Source organism: Rhineura floridana, chromosome 8 (assembly GCF_030035675.1).
Source record: "Rhineura floridana isolate rRhiFlo1 chromosome 8, rRhiFlo1.hap2, whole genome shotgun sequence".
NCBI classification, from domain to species: domain Eukaryota; kingdom Metazoa; phylum Chordata; class Lepidosauria; order Squamata; family Rhineuridae; genus Rhineura; species Rhineura floridana.
Window position 1 is genome coordinate 24,956,465 of NC_084487.1, and position 17,099 is coordinate 24,973,563.

A 17,099-nucleotide genomic window follows, 5' to 3' on the forward strand; every position below is an offset into this window, starting at 1 on the left:
CACGATTTCTAGTTTTGCATTACTGAGGAGCAGGTGCACATACTGTTGGAGCAGTAGAAGCAGGGGACAGTAGGACACCACAGCCTGCCATGTCTGTCCCCAAAAGGCTCTGTTGGGCTCTTAGACTCAGGGAGGAAAGGCAGGCAGAACAAATGAGAAAGACCACTCTTCCCTGGTCTGAGCCAACTTCCCCAGCTTTTGTGGCATGTGCCAGGAGCAAATGCACAATAGTTGGTGGAAATACATACAAGTGAATGTATTTGATTTGCATAATAAGCTAGCAGTTTTCATAAAGTGGAAATCTCCAGATTTGAGGGACATTGAAAGGTACAATAGATTATGAGAAAGAAATTGAAAGTACAGTACCTCTTTATTGCTTAAATTGTAGATGTTCAGGATTGAATCATAGGTTTAGGTCAGGCTTGTGCAACCTGTGATCCACCAAGGTGAACACAGCGGACATTCCATGGAAGGGCCATAGCTCAGTGGCAAATCATCTGCTTTGCACACAGAAGGTTCCAGGTTCAATTCCCAACATCTCCAGGGAGGGCTAGGAGGGTATCCCTTCCTGAAATTCTGGAGATGTGCTGTCAGTCAGTGTAGACAATACAGAACAAGATGTACAAGTGACCTGACTCAGAATAAGGCAGGTTCCTACGTTCATATGTATAAATGAAGTATATAATACCATTTGTTTAAGGGTAAGGGCTGTGACTCAGTGGTAGAGCTTCTGCCTTGCATGCAGAAGGCCCCAGGTTCAATCCCTGGCATCTCCAGGTAGGGCTGGGAGAGACTCCTGCCTGAAACCCTGGAGAGCCAGTCAGTGTAGACAATACTGAGTTAGATGGACCAGTGGCCTGACTCTCAGTGTAAGGCAGCTAGCTTCCTATGTTCCTATGTATTATGGCCTACCCAAGATTGAATGCTCCCTCCCAATTTTTACAGTCCTGGGTAGGCAGCAAAACCAGGAGGTCTGTTGAGCCTCTGCTGAGTCACCATTCATGACTGGTGGGCTCCATTTGGCATGGTGGATCACAAGTTGTGCAGACCTGGTTTAGTTGCATCAGGGCGAATGTAGCTCTTGGTCATGATGTTTCTGGTGCTAATGCAGAATTTATTTTTCATGATGCTGAAGCTTGGTGAGGTTGGTGCTTGTTTTATATGTTGACAACAGTCCCCGAAACACTTTGATTACCTGGTTTTTGGGCCAGTTCATCATCATTCATTAGTCTTGTTAACCTGTTGTGGTGAGAGGTGTAATACCTCATGAACAGGCCAAACAACATGATGTGATTCCCAATGGTATTGCTTAATATGAGCATTCTTGGAACTATTTAAGTTTAATGTCTGCAGTCCTCTCCAGTCCCCCACACTTGGGGCAGTTTAGAATTTAAAACTAATAAGCATTCTGATAAAACCAGACTACCCTTAAACACTTATGCTTGAATAAACTTTATTCATACTTACTAGCTTTAAACTGTAAACTATCCCAAGACTGAGGAGTGGAGAAGAGGCTAGATTTTTAAATAAATAAATGTTACCTTTATATTTTCAGAAATTGTTAGCTTAATGTGAGCTCTGAGCCAGGGAGTCCCCAGTTCAAAACTCACCTGAGTGTCAAACTCTGTAGGTGGCCTTAACCAAGCCACTATTTTCTCAGCCTTTAATTGTCATATGTGGGTAACAGTACTGGTTGACCTTACAGGGCTGTTGTAAGGACTGCTGAGAGAAGATAGCCGAAGCGCTCTGAACATTTGAAATGCACTATATAAATGTTAAGTATTATTGGCATTACTCAAACATCAAGCCTGCAACAGGAGCAGGCCCAATGTCAGCACCCAGTATACTTGGGCAACTGTCAGAGGCAACATGCCCTGGCAGAATCCACCAGGGCTGACATCCTCCCCCCACATGTGTCCAACCCACCCTATTCCTCCCCTCATGCTTTCCCCTGGCAGTGCTGTGCAGGTGGTAGCACTGCTAGCAATGGATACCAGCCATTATATTGTGAGAGATAATGTATGGTAGACAGTCAGAGCCAAGTAGCCAGCAGGGGCACAACAGCTGATTGAGCCCCATTCCGTTACAGTACCAGTGCTGGGTAAGTGCACCTGAGAGGAGGAGGTGACTGGCAGCTACTGTACCACCAGGGTACCCAAGTGGTGATAGGCACCAGCAGCAATGCTTCATGGGGTGGCAGTGTGAGCCCAGTTGTTCTGTGGGGCCTGGTCAGTGCTGGGGCAAGGAGGCATCAGCAGCACTTTGAGAAGGGCACATTCAAGCCTGGTGCCAGCACTGGATGAGAGATAAATTGTTTGCCAAATTTCTCTTCAAGCACTTCATTCTATACTATGAACACTTTTAAAGGCATAACAGTTTTGAAGCCAGGAGTATGGGAAAATGCCACTGTTCCAAGACTCACCTATGAACTAGCCAAAATCCATGAAAAACCCCTTGCAATGCTCTCAGCAAAGCTCTTAACACATTCCCAGGTGTTCTTCCAAATGAATTGAGATGCAGAATCTGCCAGATAAACTATTTGTTGTAAGTTGAATGCCCAGCTCTGTCCCCAGGGGCATGCTTGAAGGAAGAAAGTTGTTGATTCTTCCTACCTTTGAATTAACAATCCATATACTCATGTTAAGCATGAACATCATTATTAGCTCAGTACACCACTGTACTGGCGTTTAATTAGAAATGATAATCCTCACCATAAGATTGTATCTGAGTTCATGCCATAATTTGAGCCAGAGCTCAGTCTGAGACTGTTTTAGCGCCAGCTCTCAGTTGTGGAATGTGTAATTGGATAATACCTCTGGGCTTGTGAAGAGTACATCCCCATTGCCACGCTGACCCTTTAAGGGTCAGGATTTAAAATTTTAAAGAGGTAGAAGTAGAATACAAATAATTTGACATTTGACATGGCCATTCATTTTCAGAGCCTCTGCTTTGAGTGTTCAGCCTGTCACCTATGATATTTAACTCCCCTGAGCAACTATAGTTTCAGGGTCATCACATGGATTATTGACTAATTGAGTAATTGATTGGACGGATTATTGATCCAGTTTTTCAACTGACATCCTCAAAATGGCTCAAAATATTAATAACATGGAATACATTAAAAGCCATACTCTTGAAAGCAAACAAAATATAAACAGGCCAGCTATGGCAAGAGATGGCAGCTAGTGCTTTCTTTGCCTGCCTCCTTCTCTTTTTTTAGAATACTCCTCACAGGGCTTGTGGGATGCTGAGCATTTCTGAGAAATCAGTGCCTTAATGATTCACAGAACTAGATATGTTTTAACATTGCCATTTGAACCTGTGTCAGACCAGGAAAAACAAGAAAACATGCTTTGCATCCCTTCCCTCAAATCCAACCAGAGTAGTGATGAGGAAATGCTGGAGGTGGTGGAATTTAATTGCTCTCACAAGACTCCTGACAGTGGAGTCTTGAGACTTGGGTTGGAAATAAGAGCTGGACACACTGATTCAGCACACCTGACACTTGCACAGGGTGGATTTGAGGTTCTTCCTCTTTCATTCTGGGCTCTTCCTCATGACCACTTGCAGGGCCAATGGGGGGGGGAAGCCGGTACAAATTACCGGGGCCCAGTTGTCTGGAAGGGGGCCTGGGGCCTGACTATGTTGCATATGTTTTAGTCTTTCTTGGTAGTATCATTTGTCGATTGTTTTTACATCCATTGTAAAATCGGTGAATTTCAAAGAAAATAATGATATAAAAGATTAAAGTGTAAAGATTTTTAGCTGGTCCACCCTTGCTGGGGGGGGGGGATTTTTTCACCAGGACCCGAACCCGCTCTCGGCGGCCCTGACCACTTGTTGAACATTCAACCTGATTTATTTGCACAAAGGTTATGTGCAGGTTAGATTATATCAGGTCTTTACTGAACATTCATTCTGATTTGTTTTCGGGAAGGTTATGCGACAATGAGCATTCATCCTGATTTTCTTATGGGGTCTTAATACATCTTCCTGCTAATTATTAGTTAATTTCATATTTTAATGCATTTCCCGTCACTTTCCTAACCGTAAAAGGTCTCTTTCTTTTTAAAAGTGGATTTTTTGCACTAGGACAACAGAGCGGTTTAATCCAATTTAATGGCACAAACCTAAATTTCCCAGTATGAACTTGAATCCCAGCAGTAAGACAGGGACAGTCTGGAGACATCCTCTGTGTTCTAATGCTACCATTGTTAGAAAAGCTGCTATGTGAAAGCTCTCCAAGGACAAAAGATATATATGTATCTTTTAGCAGAACAGAGGGAGCTAAATTGGGCAAGTTACTGCTTGCCTTCCACTTCAATGCAGAGACATACAATTCTCTCCATCCTTGTTGTGGAGAAAAATTAATACCCAATGTGAAGAAGGGAGAGGGATTCCATATGAGGCTGGAGAAACCATGTTCAGATCCAGCCAGGAACAGTTGCATGTGGGTGGCAGTTTATCATCACCAGGTTTGCCAATTCTAATCCAAATCCCAGTTTTTGTCTCTCTCAACTGCAGAGGAAAAGGTCTTCTCCACAGGCACTTTAATTTTTTGCAGAGGTTAATCTTTTGGTCAGTAGTGGCTCAGGGCTTTAATCCCTCCCCTGTGCTTAGCCCCTTGACAGAAGGTTTGCATCTGCTCTGAGCTCAGCAGAAGTGATGGAGAGATTTCTTTGCACTGTGCACTCCCTATATTTGCCCATGAAATCTGGGAGGAATGTACACACATACAGTTCCTTCTCACATTTCTTCCTTTGGGGATGAGGGTGGTGTTACATATTGCAGTTAGGAGAAAGGGCTGTAACTTGGGAACCCTCCCTCTGATGATATCATTTCCCCATATAATTGTACTAAATTCTCAGCTCTGTAAATGCTAAGAGGCTTTTCTTTACTGCTCTGTAGGAAAACGCAGGAGGAGGGAATGAGTAGGAAGAAAGGGTGGTGAAAGAACTTTTAATTGTGGTTTTCAGATTTTTCACACCTGCGCACAGATGCGAAAGGAGAGTCTGGAGTTGTATGACGCACACAATAGGAACATGGAATGTGAGAAGCATGAACCAGGGAAAGTTAGAAATTGTCAAGCAAGAAATGGAATGCATCAACATTACAATACTTGGTGTGAGTGAACAAAAATGGACGGGAATGGGACATTTTCAGTCAGGCAACTACAAAATATTTGATGCAGGAAATGAGAAATTAAGAAGAAATGGGGTTGCTTTAATAGTGAGAAGTGATGTAGCAAGAGCAATTAGGAGCTACAATGCAAGGTCTGAGCGAGTTATATCAGTGAGATTAAACGGGAAACCTATCAACATAACCATCATCCAAGTCTATGCTCCAAAGGCAAACGCAGAAGAAGAGGAATTTGAGAGATTTTACGCAGAAGTACAGGAATAAATTGATCACACACCAAAACAAGATGTGCTGATAATCATGGGGGATTGGAATGCAAAAATTGGGAACAGAGAAGAATTAGGAATTATGGGGAAATGGGGCCTAGGAGACAGAAATGAAGCAGGAGAAAGACTTATTGAATTCTGTGAAGCCAATAATTTGTTTCTTGCAAACACATTTTTTGAACAACCGAAAAGACGACTGTACATGTGGACATCACCACATGGTGAATATAGGAATCAAATTGATTATATAATTGGTAGCAGAAGATGGAGAAGTTCCATACTTTCTGCGAAAACAAGACCAGGAGTAGACTGCGGTACAGATCATGAACTGGTCATATCGAAAATCAGAGTAAAGCTAAAGAAGAAGAACAAAGCAATCATAATGCTAAAATACAATTTAAGTAACATCCCAGAAGAATATAAATATCAAATAAGGAACAGGTTTGAGGCTTTAAACTTAGTTGACAGAGAACCAGAAGTACTATGGACTGAAGTCAGAGATGTTATCAGGGAAGAATGCAAAAAGACAATACCTCTAGTTAAAAAGAGAGAAAGACCTCAATGGATGACTGAAGAAATGGTTCAAGAGAGAAGGAAAGCAAAAGCAGAAGTAGAAACACGGTCAGAACCCTAAATGCAACAATACAGCAACTAGTACATAGGGACAAAGAGAACTATTATAATAGTTACTGTATAGAAATAGAAGAGGACAACAAAAAGGGAAGAACAAGAGCCCTGTTCCAAAAGATTAGAGAAATGAAAGGGAAATTTAAACCAAGAGTAGGGATGTTGAATAATCAACAGGGGAACACACTGACTGACCGAGATGAAATAAAAGGAAGATGGAAGCAATACACTGAAGAACTCTGTAAAAGAGATGCCAGGATGACAGATTCATTCATGTATGATGAAGAACCAGAAATTTTAGAATGTGAGGTGAAAGCTGCTCTTAAAATACTTGGAAGAAACAAATCACCAGGAATAGATGGCATACCAATGGAGTTGCTACAAGCTACTGAGACTGAATCTGTCCAAATTTTGAGTAAAATCTGTCAAGAAATATGGAAAACTAAACAATGGCCCACAGACTGGAAGCGTTCCATGTACATCCCAATTCCAAAGAAAGGGGATCCCAGGAAATGCAGTAATTATTGAAGTATTGCCTTAATATCCCATGCAAGTAAAGTAATGCTCAAGATTCTACAACAAAGGCTCTTACCATATATGGAGCAAGAAATGCCAGATGTCCAAGCTGGATTTAGAAAGGGAAGAGGTCATATCGCAAACATATGTTGGATAATGGAACGGACCAAGGAATTTCAGAAGAAAATCACCCTGTGCTTTATAGATTACAGCAAAGCCTTTGACTGAGTAGATGACGAAAAACTATGGAATGCTTTAAAAGAAATGGGAGTGTCACAGCATCTGATTGTCCTGATGTGCAACCTATACTCTACACAAGAGGCTACTGTAAGGACAGAATGTGGAGAAACCAATTAGTTCCCTATCAGAAAGGGTGTGAGACATGGGTGGATTTTATCACCCTATTTATTTAATCTGTATGCAGAACATATCATATGGAAAGCGGGATTGGACCAAGAAGAAGGAGGTGTGAAAATTGGAGGGAGAAATATCAATAATTTAAGATATGCAGACGATACAATACTACTAGCAGAAACCAGTAATGATGTGAAACGAATGCTGATGAAAGTTAAAGAGGAAAGCACAAAAGCAGGACTACAGCTGAACGTCAACAGTAATGACAACAGAAGATTTATGTAACTCTACAGTTGACAATGAAGACACTGAACTTGTCAAGGATTATCAATATCTTGGCACAGACATTAACCCAAATGGAGACAGTAGTCAAGAAATCAGAAGAAGGTTAGGACTGAGGAGGGCAGCTGTGAGAGAACTAGAAAAGGTCCTCAACTAAAAGGCCAGAACTATCACTGTTGTTGTTGTTGTTGTTGTTGTTATGTGCCTTCAAGTCGATTACGACTTATGGCGACCCTATGAATCAGTGATCTCCAAGAGCATCTGTCATGAACCACCCTGTTCAGATCTTGTAAGGTCAGGTCTGTGGCTTCCTTTATGGAATCAATCCATCTCTTGTTCGGCCTTCCTCTTTTTCTACTCCCTTCTGTTTTTCCCAACATTCTTGTTTTTTCTAGTGAATCAGGTCTTCTCATTATGTGTCTAAAGTATGATAACCTCAGTTTCATCATTTTAGCTTCTACTGACAGTTCTGGTTTAATTTGTTCTAACGCCCAATTATTTGTCTTTTTTGCAGTCCATGGTATGCACAAAGCTCTCCTCCAGCACCACATTTCAAATGAGTTGATTTTTCTCTTATCCGCCTTTTTCACTGTCCAGCTTTCACATCCAGACATAGAGTTCGGGAATATCATGGTCTGAATGATCCTGACTTTGGTGTTCAGTGATACATCATTGCATTTGAGGACCTTTCCTAGTTCTCTCACAGCTGCCCTAGCCTTCTTCTGATTTTTTCACTATTGTCTCCATTTTGGTTAATGACTGTGCTGAGGTATTGATAATCCTTGACAAGTTCAATGTCCTCATTGTCAACTGTAAAGTTGCATAAATCTTCTGCTGTCATTACTTTAGTCTTTTTGACGTTCAGCTGTAGTCCTGCTTTTGTGCTTTCGTCTTTAACTATCACTAGAAGCTAAAATGATGAAACTGAGGTTATCATACTTTGGACAGATAATGAGAAGACATTATTTATTAGAAAAGACCATAATGCTGGGGAATACAGAAGGGAGTAGAAAAAGAGGAAGGCCAAACAAGAGATGGATTGATTCCATAAAGGAAGCCGCAGACCTGAACTTACAAGATCTGAACAGGGTGGTTCATGACAGATGCTCTTGGAGGTCACTGACTCATAGGGTCGCCATAAGTCGTAATCGACTTGGAGGCACATAACAACAACAAGAAGAAATAGCCCCCAGGAATTCTGAGAGTAATAGACTTCTGTTTACTTTGAAAATATTCTTGTAGCAATTTGAGTTGTACAGAACAAGAAACATAAAGCAAGTGTGATGGAACCTTTTTAAAAAAATAAAAAATACCCAACAAGTGTTTGAAATACAGGCTACAAGCCAGTGGAGGCTGGTGCCCATTGAGACTGGTGAGGCGGAAGACAAGGAGACCAACCGTATATGGAGCCAGAGCCAATTACAGGCTCAGTCCATCCTCCTCCCTGCTGAGTTCTTCAAGGGCAAACACAGGCTAAGGAGGAAGAAGCTGACAGGCAGTGCCACTGCCACTCCCTATACTCCTTGCAGGTGGGGGCTGGCTGAGGGCAGACTGAAGCTGGTGGGGCACTGACCCATCTACCCTAACTGACCAGCCTCTACTTCCGTAAGCTGTCACACTACAGACAAATTTTTTCATGCTGGATGTCTGAGGCAGAGTTGGGGAGGGGATAGAGATTTCTGTGCCGGGAGATGGTGTCAGCTCAAAACTGAATGAGAAAGTTAGAACAGAGAAGTGCTGAAACCCAGGTGAAAAACTGAGTCTCTCCTGTGTTGCTACAATTCAGCATTTATTTAGCACCCAATCTTGTGCTCTTGACTGTACAGAATATAATGACACCCCAGCATATAGGACTTACACTAGCTGCAGCTCAAGAGTCCTCACTCCCCTGTGTAAGTAACATAGCCAGTGTGTGGGAAATGCTCTCTCTTTAGGCAGGGATGTTGTATTCCTTTGACAAGGCGTTACTCTAGCTGCCACACTGAAAACTGCGGAGGACACAGAACTGGAAAGCAGTCTTCTAATGTACGTCAGTGGTGCTCTCACAAAGATCTGACCTCTGAAAATGGCTCATGAAGATAAGAGTGAAAGTAAAGGACAGATTTTAAAAAGGAGAAGTGTGGACAAAGGGAGAGGAGGCTCAGCAGTCCCTAAATCTAGGCTTGAACTTTGATGATAAAGGAGTTTGGATTTAAATGCTTTAGCCCTTATTTTTTGTTATCTGGTGTACAGTCTACTAGGCCACACGTTTGCCCTGTGGCACGTTTGTTGTTTAGAAAACTCTCATGCTGTAACTACTGGCACTATGACTGAGCCTGGAGGCAAATAAGTGGATTTCTGTGACAAGACTTGCCTGTTCTTGTTAAATTATACACGGGGCCAAGCAACTGTAGGGTTAGAAAAGCCTCATATAGCCTGTGCCCATTATGAATGTGGCAGTTCATGCCAGCATATCTCTAGTGTGCAGTGCAACACATAAAGAACTCTGACTGTGGTGCAGAACAGAAAGGCATAGATGGCAGGATGAGATGTCATAGGTGGCCATGTGCAAACCCCCTCTGTGTGTGATTGCTGGTAGAAAAGAAAGTGTGGTTACTACATCAGAAAACAAAAGGATATTTATTATTACTTTGATATAAACTATGAGTTGTCACAAAAAGCAAAGGAATATGAATCAGAAAGCGGTGGTGCTCCCACATGAGCCTTGAGATAATGATGGAAAAGCTAGACTTGCCACTGAAATTCAAACTCCTTTCCTTCCACCTCAATTCAGATCAAACATTCTGATTGTGTGACTTCTGTTTTCTTATCTGAAACTCAGGCAGTGAGTCCACTTACAGTATAAGTCATGCTTTCACAAAAGTGTGTTAGATGTCCCCATATTTTTTCAGACTTCTCTCAACTAGCCTCATGGATTCTTGCAATATTTTGCTCCCCCCTTTTCCCCACCAAACTATCTATATGATTGTAATGTTTTAACATTTTCACACCAGACCATTTTCATTCTCCCAAACAAAGCACTTACAGTATGTGTCTTTAAACTGTGGAACCCAAGAGTGCAATCACAAGAAAACTGTTGATGTTTACAGCCTATTCTTTATGCAGGTTTAAAACACAACAAAACATGATGCAATGGGCCACAAAAGCCCCAATATCTTTTTCTTTAGTTCTGTATCCTCTGTAACCCCCCTCCCAGAACCAGCCATGTGATAGACCATTATTTATTACTAGCAGCCTTCTACCCAATGTTGCTTGGGAATTCTAAGAAACCAAAAATGCAATGCAATTTTGAAATCAGTGGTTAAAATAGTGCAGTTTTGAAAGATTCAGTCTGTCATCTTGATTCAGAATGGCATCCAATTGTATCCAAACATAGACAAAAACCTGCTCCTTGATCTTAGCAGCCATCTTGCAAAATTTGGTTACATTATCTTAAGAGGTGTCCAAATGCATAGCAAACAAACAACTTTCCAAAATATGCAGTAGGTTTATTTATTTTCCAAATTTCTGAACTGCTTCACAGTGTGAAGCCACTAAAGCAGTATACCACAAGATAAAAATGAAATTGAATACAAAAAGTACAATTTCTAAAAAACGTGAAACTGTTTTTGTATACTCAAAGCAATAAAACCATTCTTACAAAGTCTAAAAGCAATAAAACCATTTCTACAAATCTATACTTAATATTCCATAAATGAGTGGGTCACACCTAAGAGAAAGCTTTCTTGAACAAAAACAGCTTCAGTAGGGGCCTACACATCATGACATTATCACTATGCCTACATTATGGATAGTGGGAAGGCTTGCTGCAGGAAGGGGTGTTTTTTTCATGGCAGAGGGGGTGGAGAGAAATCTGAGTAGATAACAATAGCCTAAAGTTAACATTTTGGTTTTTAAGAAAAATGTTCACAAAATGTTAAAGCACTGATGAGGAGCTGGTGTTCACCATTTTAAACAAGAGAGAGAAAGATGAGTGATGTCCAGGCATGCTGGGGTCCATGGGCACCAGCCTGCCCTGGGCCCTGGCACCTGCACGCACGCACGCTCCACCTACTTACATAACTACCAGGCAGATGGAGAAGTGGGAGGTCGAGTGGGTGAGTGAGCGGGTGGGGTGGATGGGACGGCGAGCAAGTGAGCAGGGGGTGGGATGGGGGGTGGGCGGGCGGGCGAGCAAGTGGGGGAGAGGGCAAACAAGTGAGCAGGGGGAGCGTGAGCGAGGGAGCAGGTGGGGGTGGGGGTGAGCAAGGGGGTGGGGGCAAGTGAGCCAGCAGGGTGGCAGGCGAGTGACTGAGCAAGCAGGTGGGGGAGAGCGAGCAGGTGGAGTGGAGGGCAAGCGAGGGAGTGGGCAGGGGGGAGAGGGAGCAGGAGGGGAGGGTGAGCAGGCGCGGGGGAGGGCAAGCAAGCTGATGTGAGCAGGCAGCTCCCGCCCTGCAATCCACGGCAGGGAGCCTGCCGCTGAAGGAAGCTGTACTCCCCCACCATAACGAGGGGCCCTTTAGGGGCCCCTGTGGGCCATGGGGCCCTTGGACAGGGCCCCACCTGGCTGCCCCTTGGAGCCGGCCCTGGTGATGTCATGTGAGAGCAATAAAAATCTTGATAATTAAACACTCTAAAATAGTGCAGAAATGGGGGGGGGGAAACAGTTGTGTTCCACAAAGCATTCATAAATCTGCTGGGTGTGCTAGCTGGGGGGGGGGGTAAACATCACATTTCCATGCAATTTCTCCCAGTGGCTGAATATTGTAATTTGAATATCCCTGCAAGCAGAAATGCATCATTTGTAAAAGGCACATGACTCCTGCACATTTGGCGTATAACTGTAAAATTATTGTTCCCACCAAAAATTGTTGTTGTTGTTATGTGCCTCCAAGTCGCCTACGACTTATGGCGACCCTATGAATCAGCAACCTCCAAGGGCATCTGTCATGAACCACCCTGTTCAGATCTTGTAAGTTCAGGTCTGTGGCTTCCTTTATGGAATCAATCCATCTCTTGTTTGGCCTTCCTCTTTTTCTACTCCCTTCCGTTTTTCCCAGCTTTATGGTCTTTTCTAATGAATCATGTCTTCTCATGATGTGTCCAAAGTATGATAACCTCAGTTTCATCATTTTAGCTTCTAGTGATAGTTCTGGTTTAATTTGTTCTAACACCCAATTATTTGTCTTTTTCGTAGTCCATGGTATCTGCAAAGCTCTCTTCCAACACCACATTTCAAATGAGTTGATTTTTCTCTTACCTGCTTTTTTCACTGTCCAACTTTCACATCCATACATAGAGATCGGAAATACCATGGTCTGAATGATCCTGACTTTAGTGTTCAGTGATACATCTTTGTATTTGAGGACCTTTTCTAGTTCTCTCACAGCTGCCCTCCCCAGTCCTAGCCTTCTTCTGATTTCTTGACTATTGTCTCTATGTTGGTTAATGACTGTGCTGAGGTATTGATAATCCTTGACAAGTTCAATGTCCTCATTGTCAACTGTAAAGTTACATAAATCTTCTGTTCGTCATTACTTTCGTCTTTTTGACGTTCAGCTGTACTCCTGCTTTTGTGCTTTCCTCTTTAACTTTCATCAGCATTCATTTCAAATCATTATTGGTTTCTGCTAGTAGTATGGTATCATCTGCATATCTTAAATTGTTGATATTTCTCCCTCCAATTTTCACACCTCCTTCATCTTGGTCCAAAAAAAGAACCAGATGATTCTACCTTACATATGTTGTTTTCGCTCCTGGGAACAGAACCTCATGATGGGAAGTCCTATAATTTCACAAGCTTTTTAGTTTATCATATCTTAAGTACAGTGCATTTTACCTTAGTCCCATTGATCTCGCTTCTCCTGGCCCCCATCTGATTAGCATATCAGCAATATGAATAGCTACGAGCCACTTTGCCAGGTTGGGAGAAAGATGGCTTGGGAAGGCTGAGAGAACAGTGAAGGGCCACATTTAGGACTTCAAGTCTGCCATAGGCTGGAGTGTTGCCTCTGCTCTTTGTGGGGGGCTTTGTGCAAATAGTCATCACAGATATAAGGATATGGAATAGCAAAAGATGTCAACTATTATGTGGTAGCCACTTGTCATTCCTAAGGGGTTTTTAAAATATGCATTTACAGCTCTAGCAAAATTCCCAGAGGAAGGCTCACTCTCCTCGTTTAAATTGCACTATATTTATACTGAACTCTGAAAAGACTTTTGCTTATTCCTCTTTCAGCCCCATGTAGCTTCATGAATTTGCTTTGCTTGATTAACTTCTGTAGTATAAACGCTCTGCATGCTACAACTCAGAGGAAGCCTTAAGCATCTCCAGCAGGTTCCACAGGGGACATTCTAGCCCCCCAGTGTTCCTGGAGAGGCCCATGCAGAGTACATGCGATACACACTAAAGCCAAGTGCTTCAGAAGGACAACGTAGAAACCATAAGGAAAGTGTGAAGTGCTTTGAAATGCTGCCATGTGGCAGATAAAAATGCTTCCTCTTTCCTCACAGCCCATAGCTTCAAGAGAAGAGCCATGGCTCAGTGGTAGAGCACATGTTTTCATGGAAAATGCCCCAGGTGCGATCCCCTGCATCTTCACGTAAAGCTGGGAGAGCAGCTACCACTCATTGTAGACAGTACTTTGCTAGATGGACCAGTGTCTAACTATATATAAGGCAGCTTCCTATGTTCCTAATAGCTTGTGAACTAGCCTACCTATCCAGGTCTCATGTTTTGAGAATCTGTGAGATTTTTGTGTGAATTCTACCCTCTGGAATTTCTGTTATCTTTTTGGCACCTACTCAAGACCTTCTTTCAATAAGCCTTTTAAATAGAGACCTTTATCCCAGTCTGCATCTGTACTGGAATGGTTTTTAAGATGTTTTTTCAAAATAAGTTTTTATTGTTTATTGTTTGTTGCCCTAGGCTTCTTTGAGATGGAGGGCAAAATAATAATAACAAAACAACAACAACAATAAAGATTATAGATGCTCCCGCTTTGCCAGCCCTGAAGGATATGTCCACTTTTAAGAGACTTAGGATGCAATTCTATACACACTTACCTGGGAATAAGACCCATTGAACTTAGTGGGGCTTACTTTTAAATAAACATGCATAGGATTGTGCTGTAGTTGGCTGTAGGTGGAGATGAGGAGCAGAAATAGAAGCCTTTGTCGTCGTTGTTATATGCCTTCAAGTCGATTATGACTTTTGGTGACCCTATGAATCAGCAACCTCCAATACCATCTGTTCAGATCTTGTAAGTTCAAGTCTGTTACTTCCACACTACTGACTTTCTTGTGGAGACTACTGAGGGCAGGCTAGGACACTAGCTATGGTTGCTGCTTGACCTGGAGAGACTGAAGCAAAGCAGATTGAATCCAGGAAGATAATTTGTACCCTGATACCAAAGAGGACCTCACTCATCTCATGAGAACAGAGGGGCTGCTTGGTGCTGGTGAGGCCGTTACATCTTCACACATGCAATAACTGACTTCCTCTCCTTCCTCAGTGTTGTCATCATATACCATATGCTTTCATCTAGACATCACCCACCATTCCATGTTTGACATCTTCGCACCTCCTACCACAGTATCTGGGTGCTGCAGAGGGCTTAGAAAATAATTTAATGAAGGTTTGAAATATTGAAAGGAGACATCTTATTATCAAGGAATCAGAAATACTAATTCACTGCTCTAGCAGGCAGTGCTCAGAGGGTATGCCACTAGGAGATGACAAGATTGTTTGGGCTTTCCTCTGTTCATATCTGTTCCCTGGATTTGTCTTAACTGCTTTGGGTAAAATGGTGACTGCTTATCGTGTTGGCAGAAATGTCAGTCTGGGATACAATTCCCTCAGGCCCTTCTCTCACATGGAATAAGTCACACAGGCAACAACAGAACAGTCCAGTCTTATGAAATGGACCCTGGTAGCAAAGCTCCGGAGCAAAGGGGTCTATGCTTCTCAAATGAACTCATCTGATAAAAGAAGTGTCCCCGGTTTTCTGACTTTTGTGACAAATCTGTACAGTATTGAATTTTTAAAAGTATCCCCCTTGGACAGCAGCTCTCATTGCTTCCCCCCCCCTCATTTTTTTCTGAAATGCATGAGTCGCAGAGAAATATTTGAGGGTAAGATATACTGATGTCATTTGCTACTTGATTTGTTACTAAAATGAGGCAGGACCCATTACCAGAACGCTTTCAAAGTATGGGGCAAGTTCAGATCTGGATTTTTGAGATATAGTGGTATGGCAAAGAGTGTGATATGTAAGTCAGGAAGCCTCAGTTGCAGTCCTGAAACAAGAGCCCATTGAAACAAGCCACTGTCTCTTAACCTTATTCCCCAACCACCCTATAATATGGGCATAATAATACTGGTCTACCTAACAGGGTTGTTATACTGATTACATAAACAAATACTGCAAGGCACTTTGAGGTGAGGGTCTAAAATAGTAGTAGTAATGATAGTGATAATGATAATACTATGCCACACTGTACTACCATATCACAACATTCCTATATCCTGCATGAGAAGTGGATGTTTGGCCTAAAATTCTACTGAGGGCCAAACAATTCCTGTTTGAATTTTAATGTAAATAAAGGCTGCAAATGAAATGGGTGCATTGTGGCAGGCTGCTGTGAAGAAGAGATGTATGTGTGCACTCTGTCTCATTCAGCACACACATTTCTCTGCTCTTGCTGACATATGCACAGGCAGGCACACACACAACACATGCAGAGGAAACAATTAGAAAGCTTTTACTCCCCTTGTTCTCCCCACTTTCCTTCTCAGTGCTGCCTGTTCCCTTCTGAGCAAATCCTTCCTAAATACCAAAAAAATTGCAAAAGGCAGCCCTGTGTCGTTTTCCTCTCCCTGCTTCCTTAACCAGCATGACACCTTCACAAAGGTTCACTGATCTCAGGGACCAGCCTCCAGGGTAGCAGCAGGAGGGGGGAGGGATGAGACAACTATTTTTGGCTCCACTTGAGGCACAGCATCTCTGGGTTCTTGTTTTGTGGCGTGATTTTTCTGCGGTGCATCACTGGAACAGGGGGATGAAGAAGCAAATCTAAGAGAAAGAGCTTTATCTCATTAAAATCCCATTTGCTGGCATCTGAACTTTCTAGAGACAAGCCCGTAGTCCACAAACATGCTCCTTTTCTTTCTTCATTCATCTTCCTTATCCACATATTTATTTTGCCCAGCTTTTTTTTTTTAACAAGCAACTCAGCTTAAAAATCGTGCCCCTAAAACTGTCAATAGCTATAGTGGTACTTCTCTCTCCACCACCACCACCACTCCATTTCTGGGCAAGTTTCCATATGAAATTGCTCTTGATGGAGATGCAGGAAGATCCCTGGAGAAGAAGAGGATGGCATGAGGGATATCGACCCAAGCACAAACTACTGAGCCTCATGGCAAAACTACTTTTGCCTCTGAGGAAGGGCTGTGCCTTGTCACTGCCTGGCAGGCACTATTTCTTCCAGCCCTCCTCATCTTACTCGGATTAGCCACAAGTACCACACTGGACTCATCATCACCTGCCACTCTGTCAATCAAATGGCTGCCCCGTAGTCTCAGTAGTTTGTGGTCTCTCTTAGAAGCACCTTCTCATGCATACAAAAAGCAAGCAAAGGAGAGATTATTCTGTCAGCCTCCCTATAGCTGTGAGTGCCCTTTGGACTGAATAGTAAAGGGCAAACACAAGTGGAAGCAATTTTCCCAGCCATCAGATGGTACCACGGAGTCAAGATCCACTACTTACTGTTCTCCTTTGGTAGGGATAAAGTCTCTTGAGGGTTGCCAAACCCCCCCATGGGTATCCAAATGTTCCAGTGCAAGTGATCTGCTGGCAGGCAGGCAGGCAGGCACGCAAGTGCTTGCAGGGCACCGCTTGGCATCAACCCCCTTCACCCTGCATGATGCCAAGA

The 17,099-nt window shown here is 42.8% G+C and overlaps 1 protein-coding gene across 1 annotated transcript in view; it reads left to right on the forward strand.

The window, feature by feature from the left end:
• Positions 1–17,099, forward strand: part of CACNA2D4 (calcium voltage-gated channel auxiliary subunit alpha2delta 4) — a 270,960-nt gene that overhangs the window by 144,975 nt on the left and 108,886 nt on the right.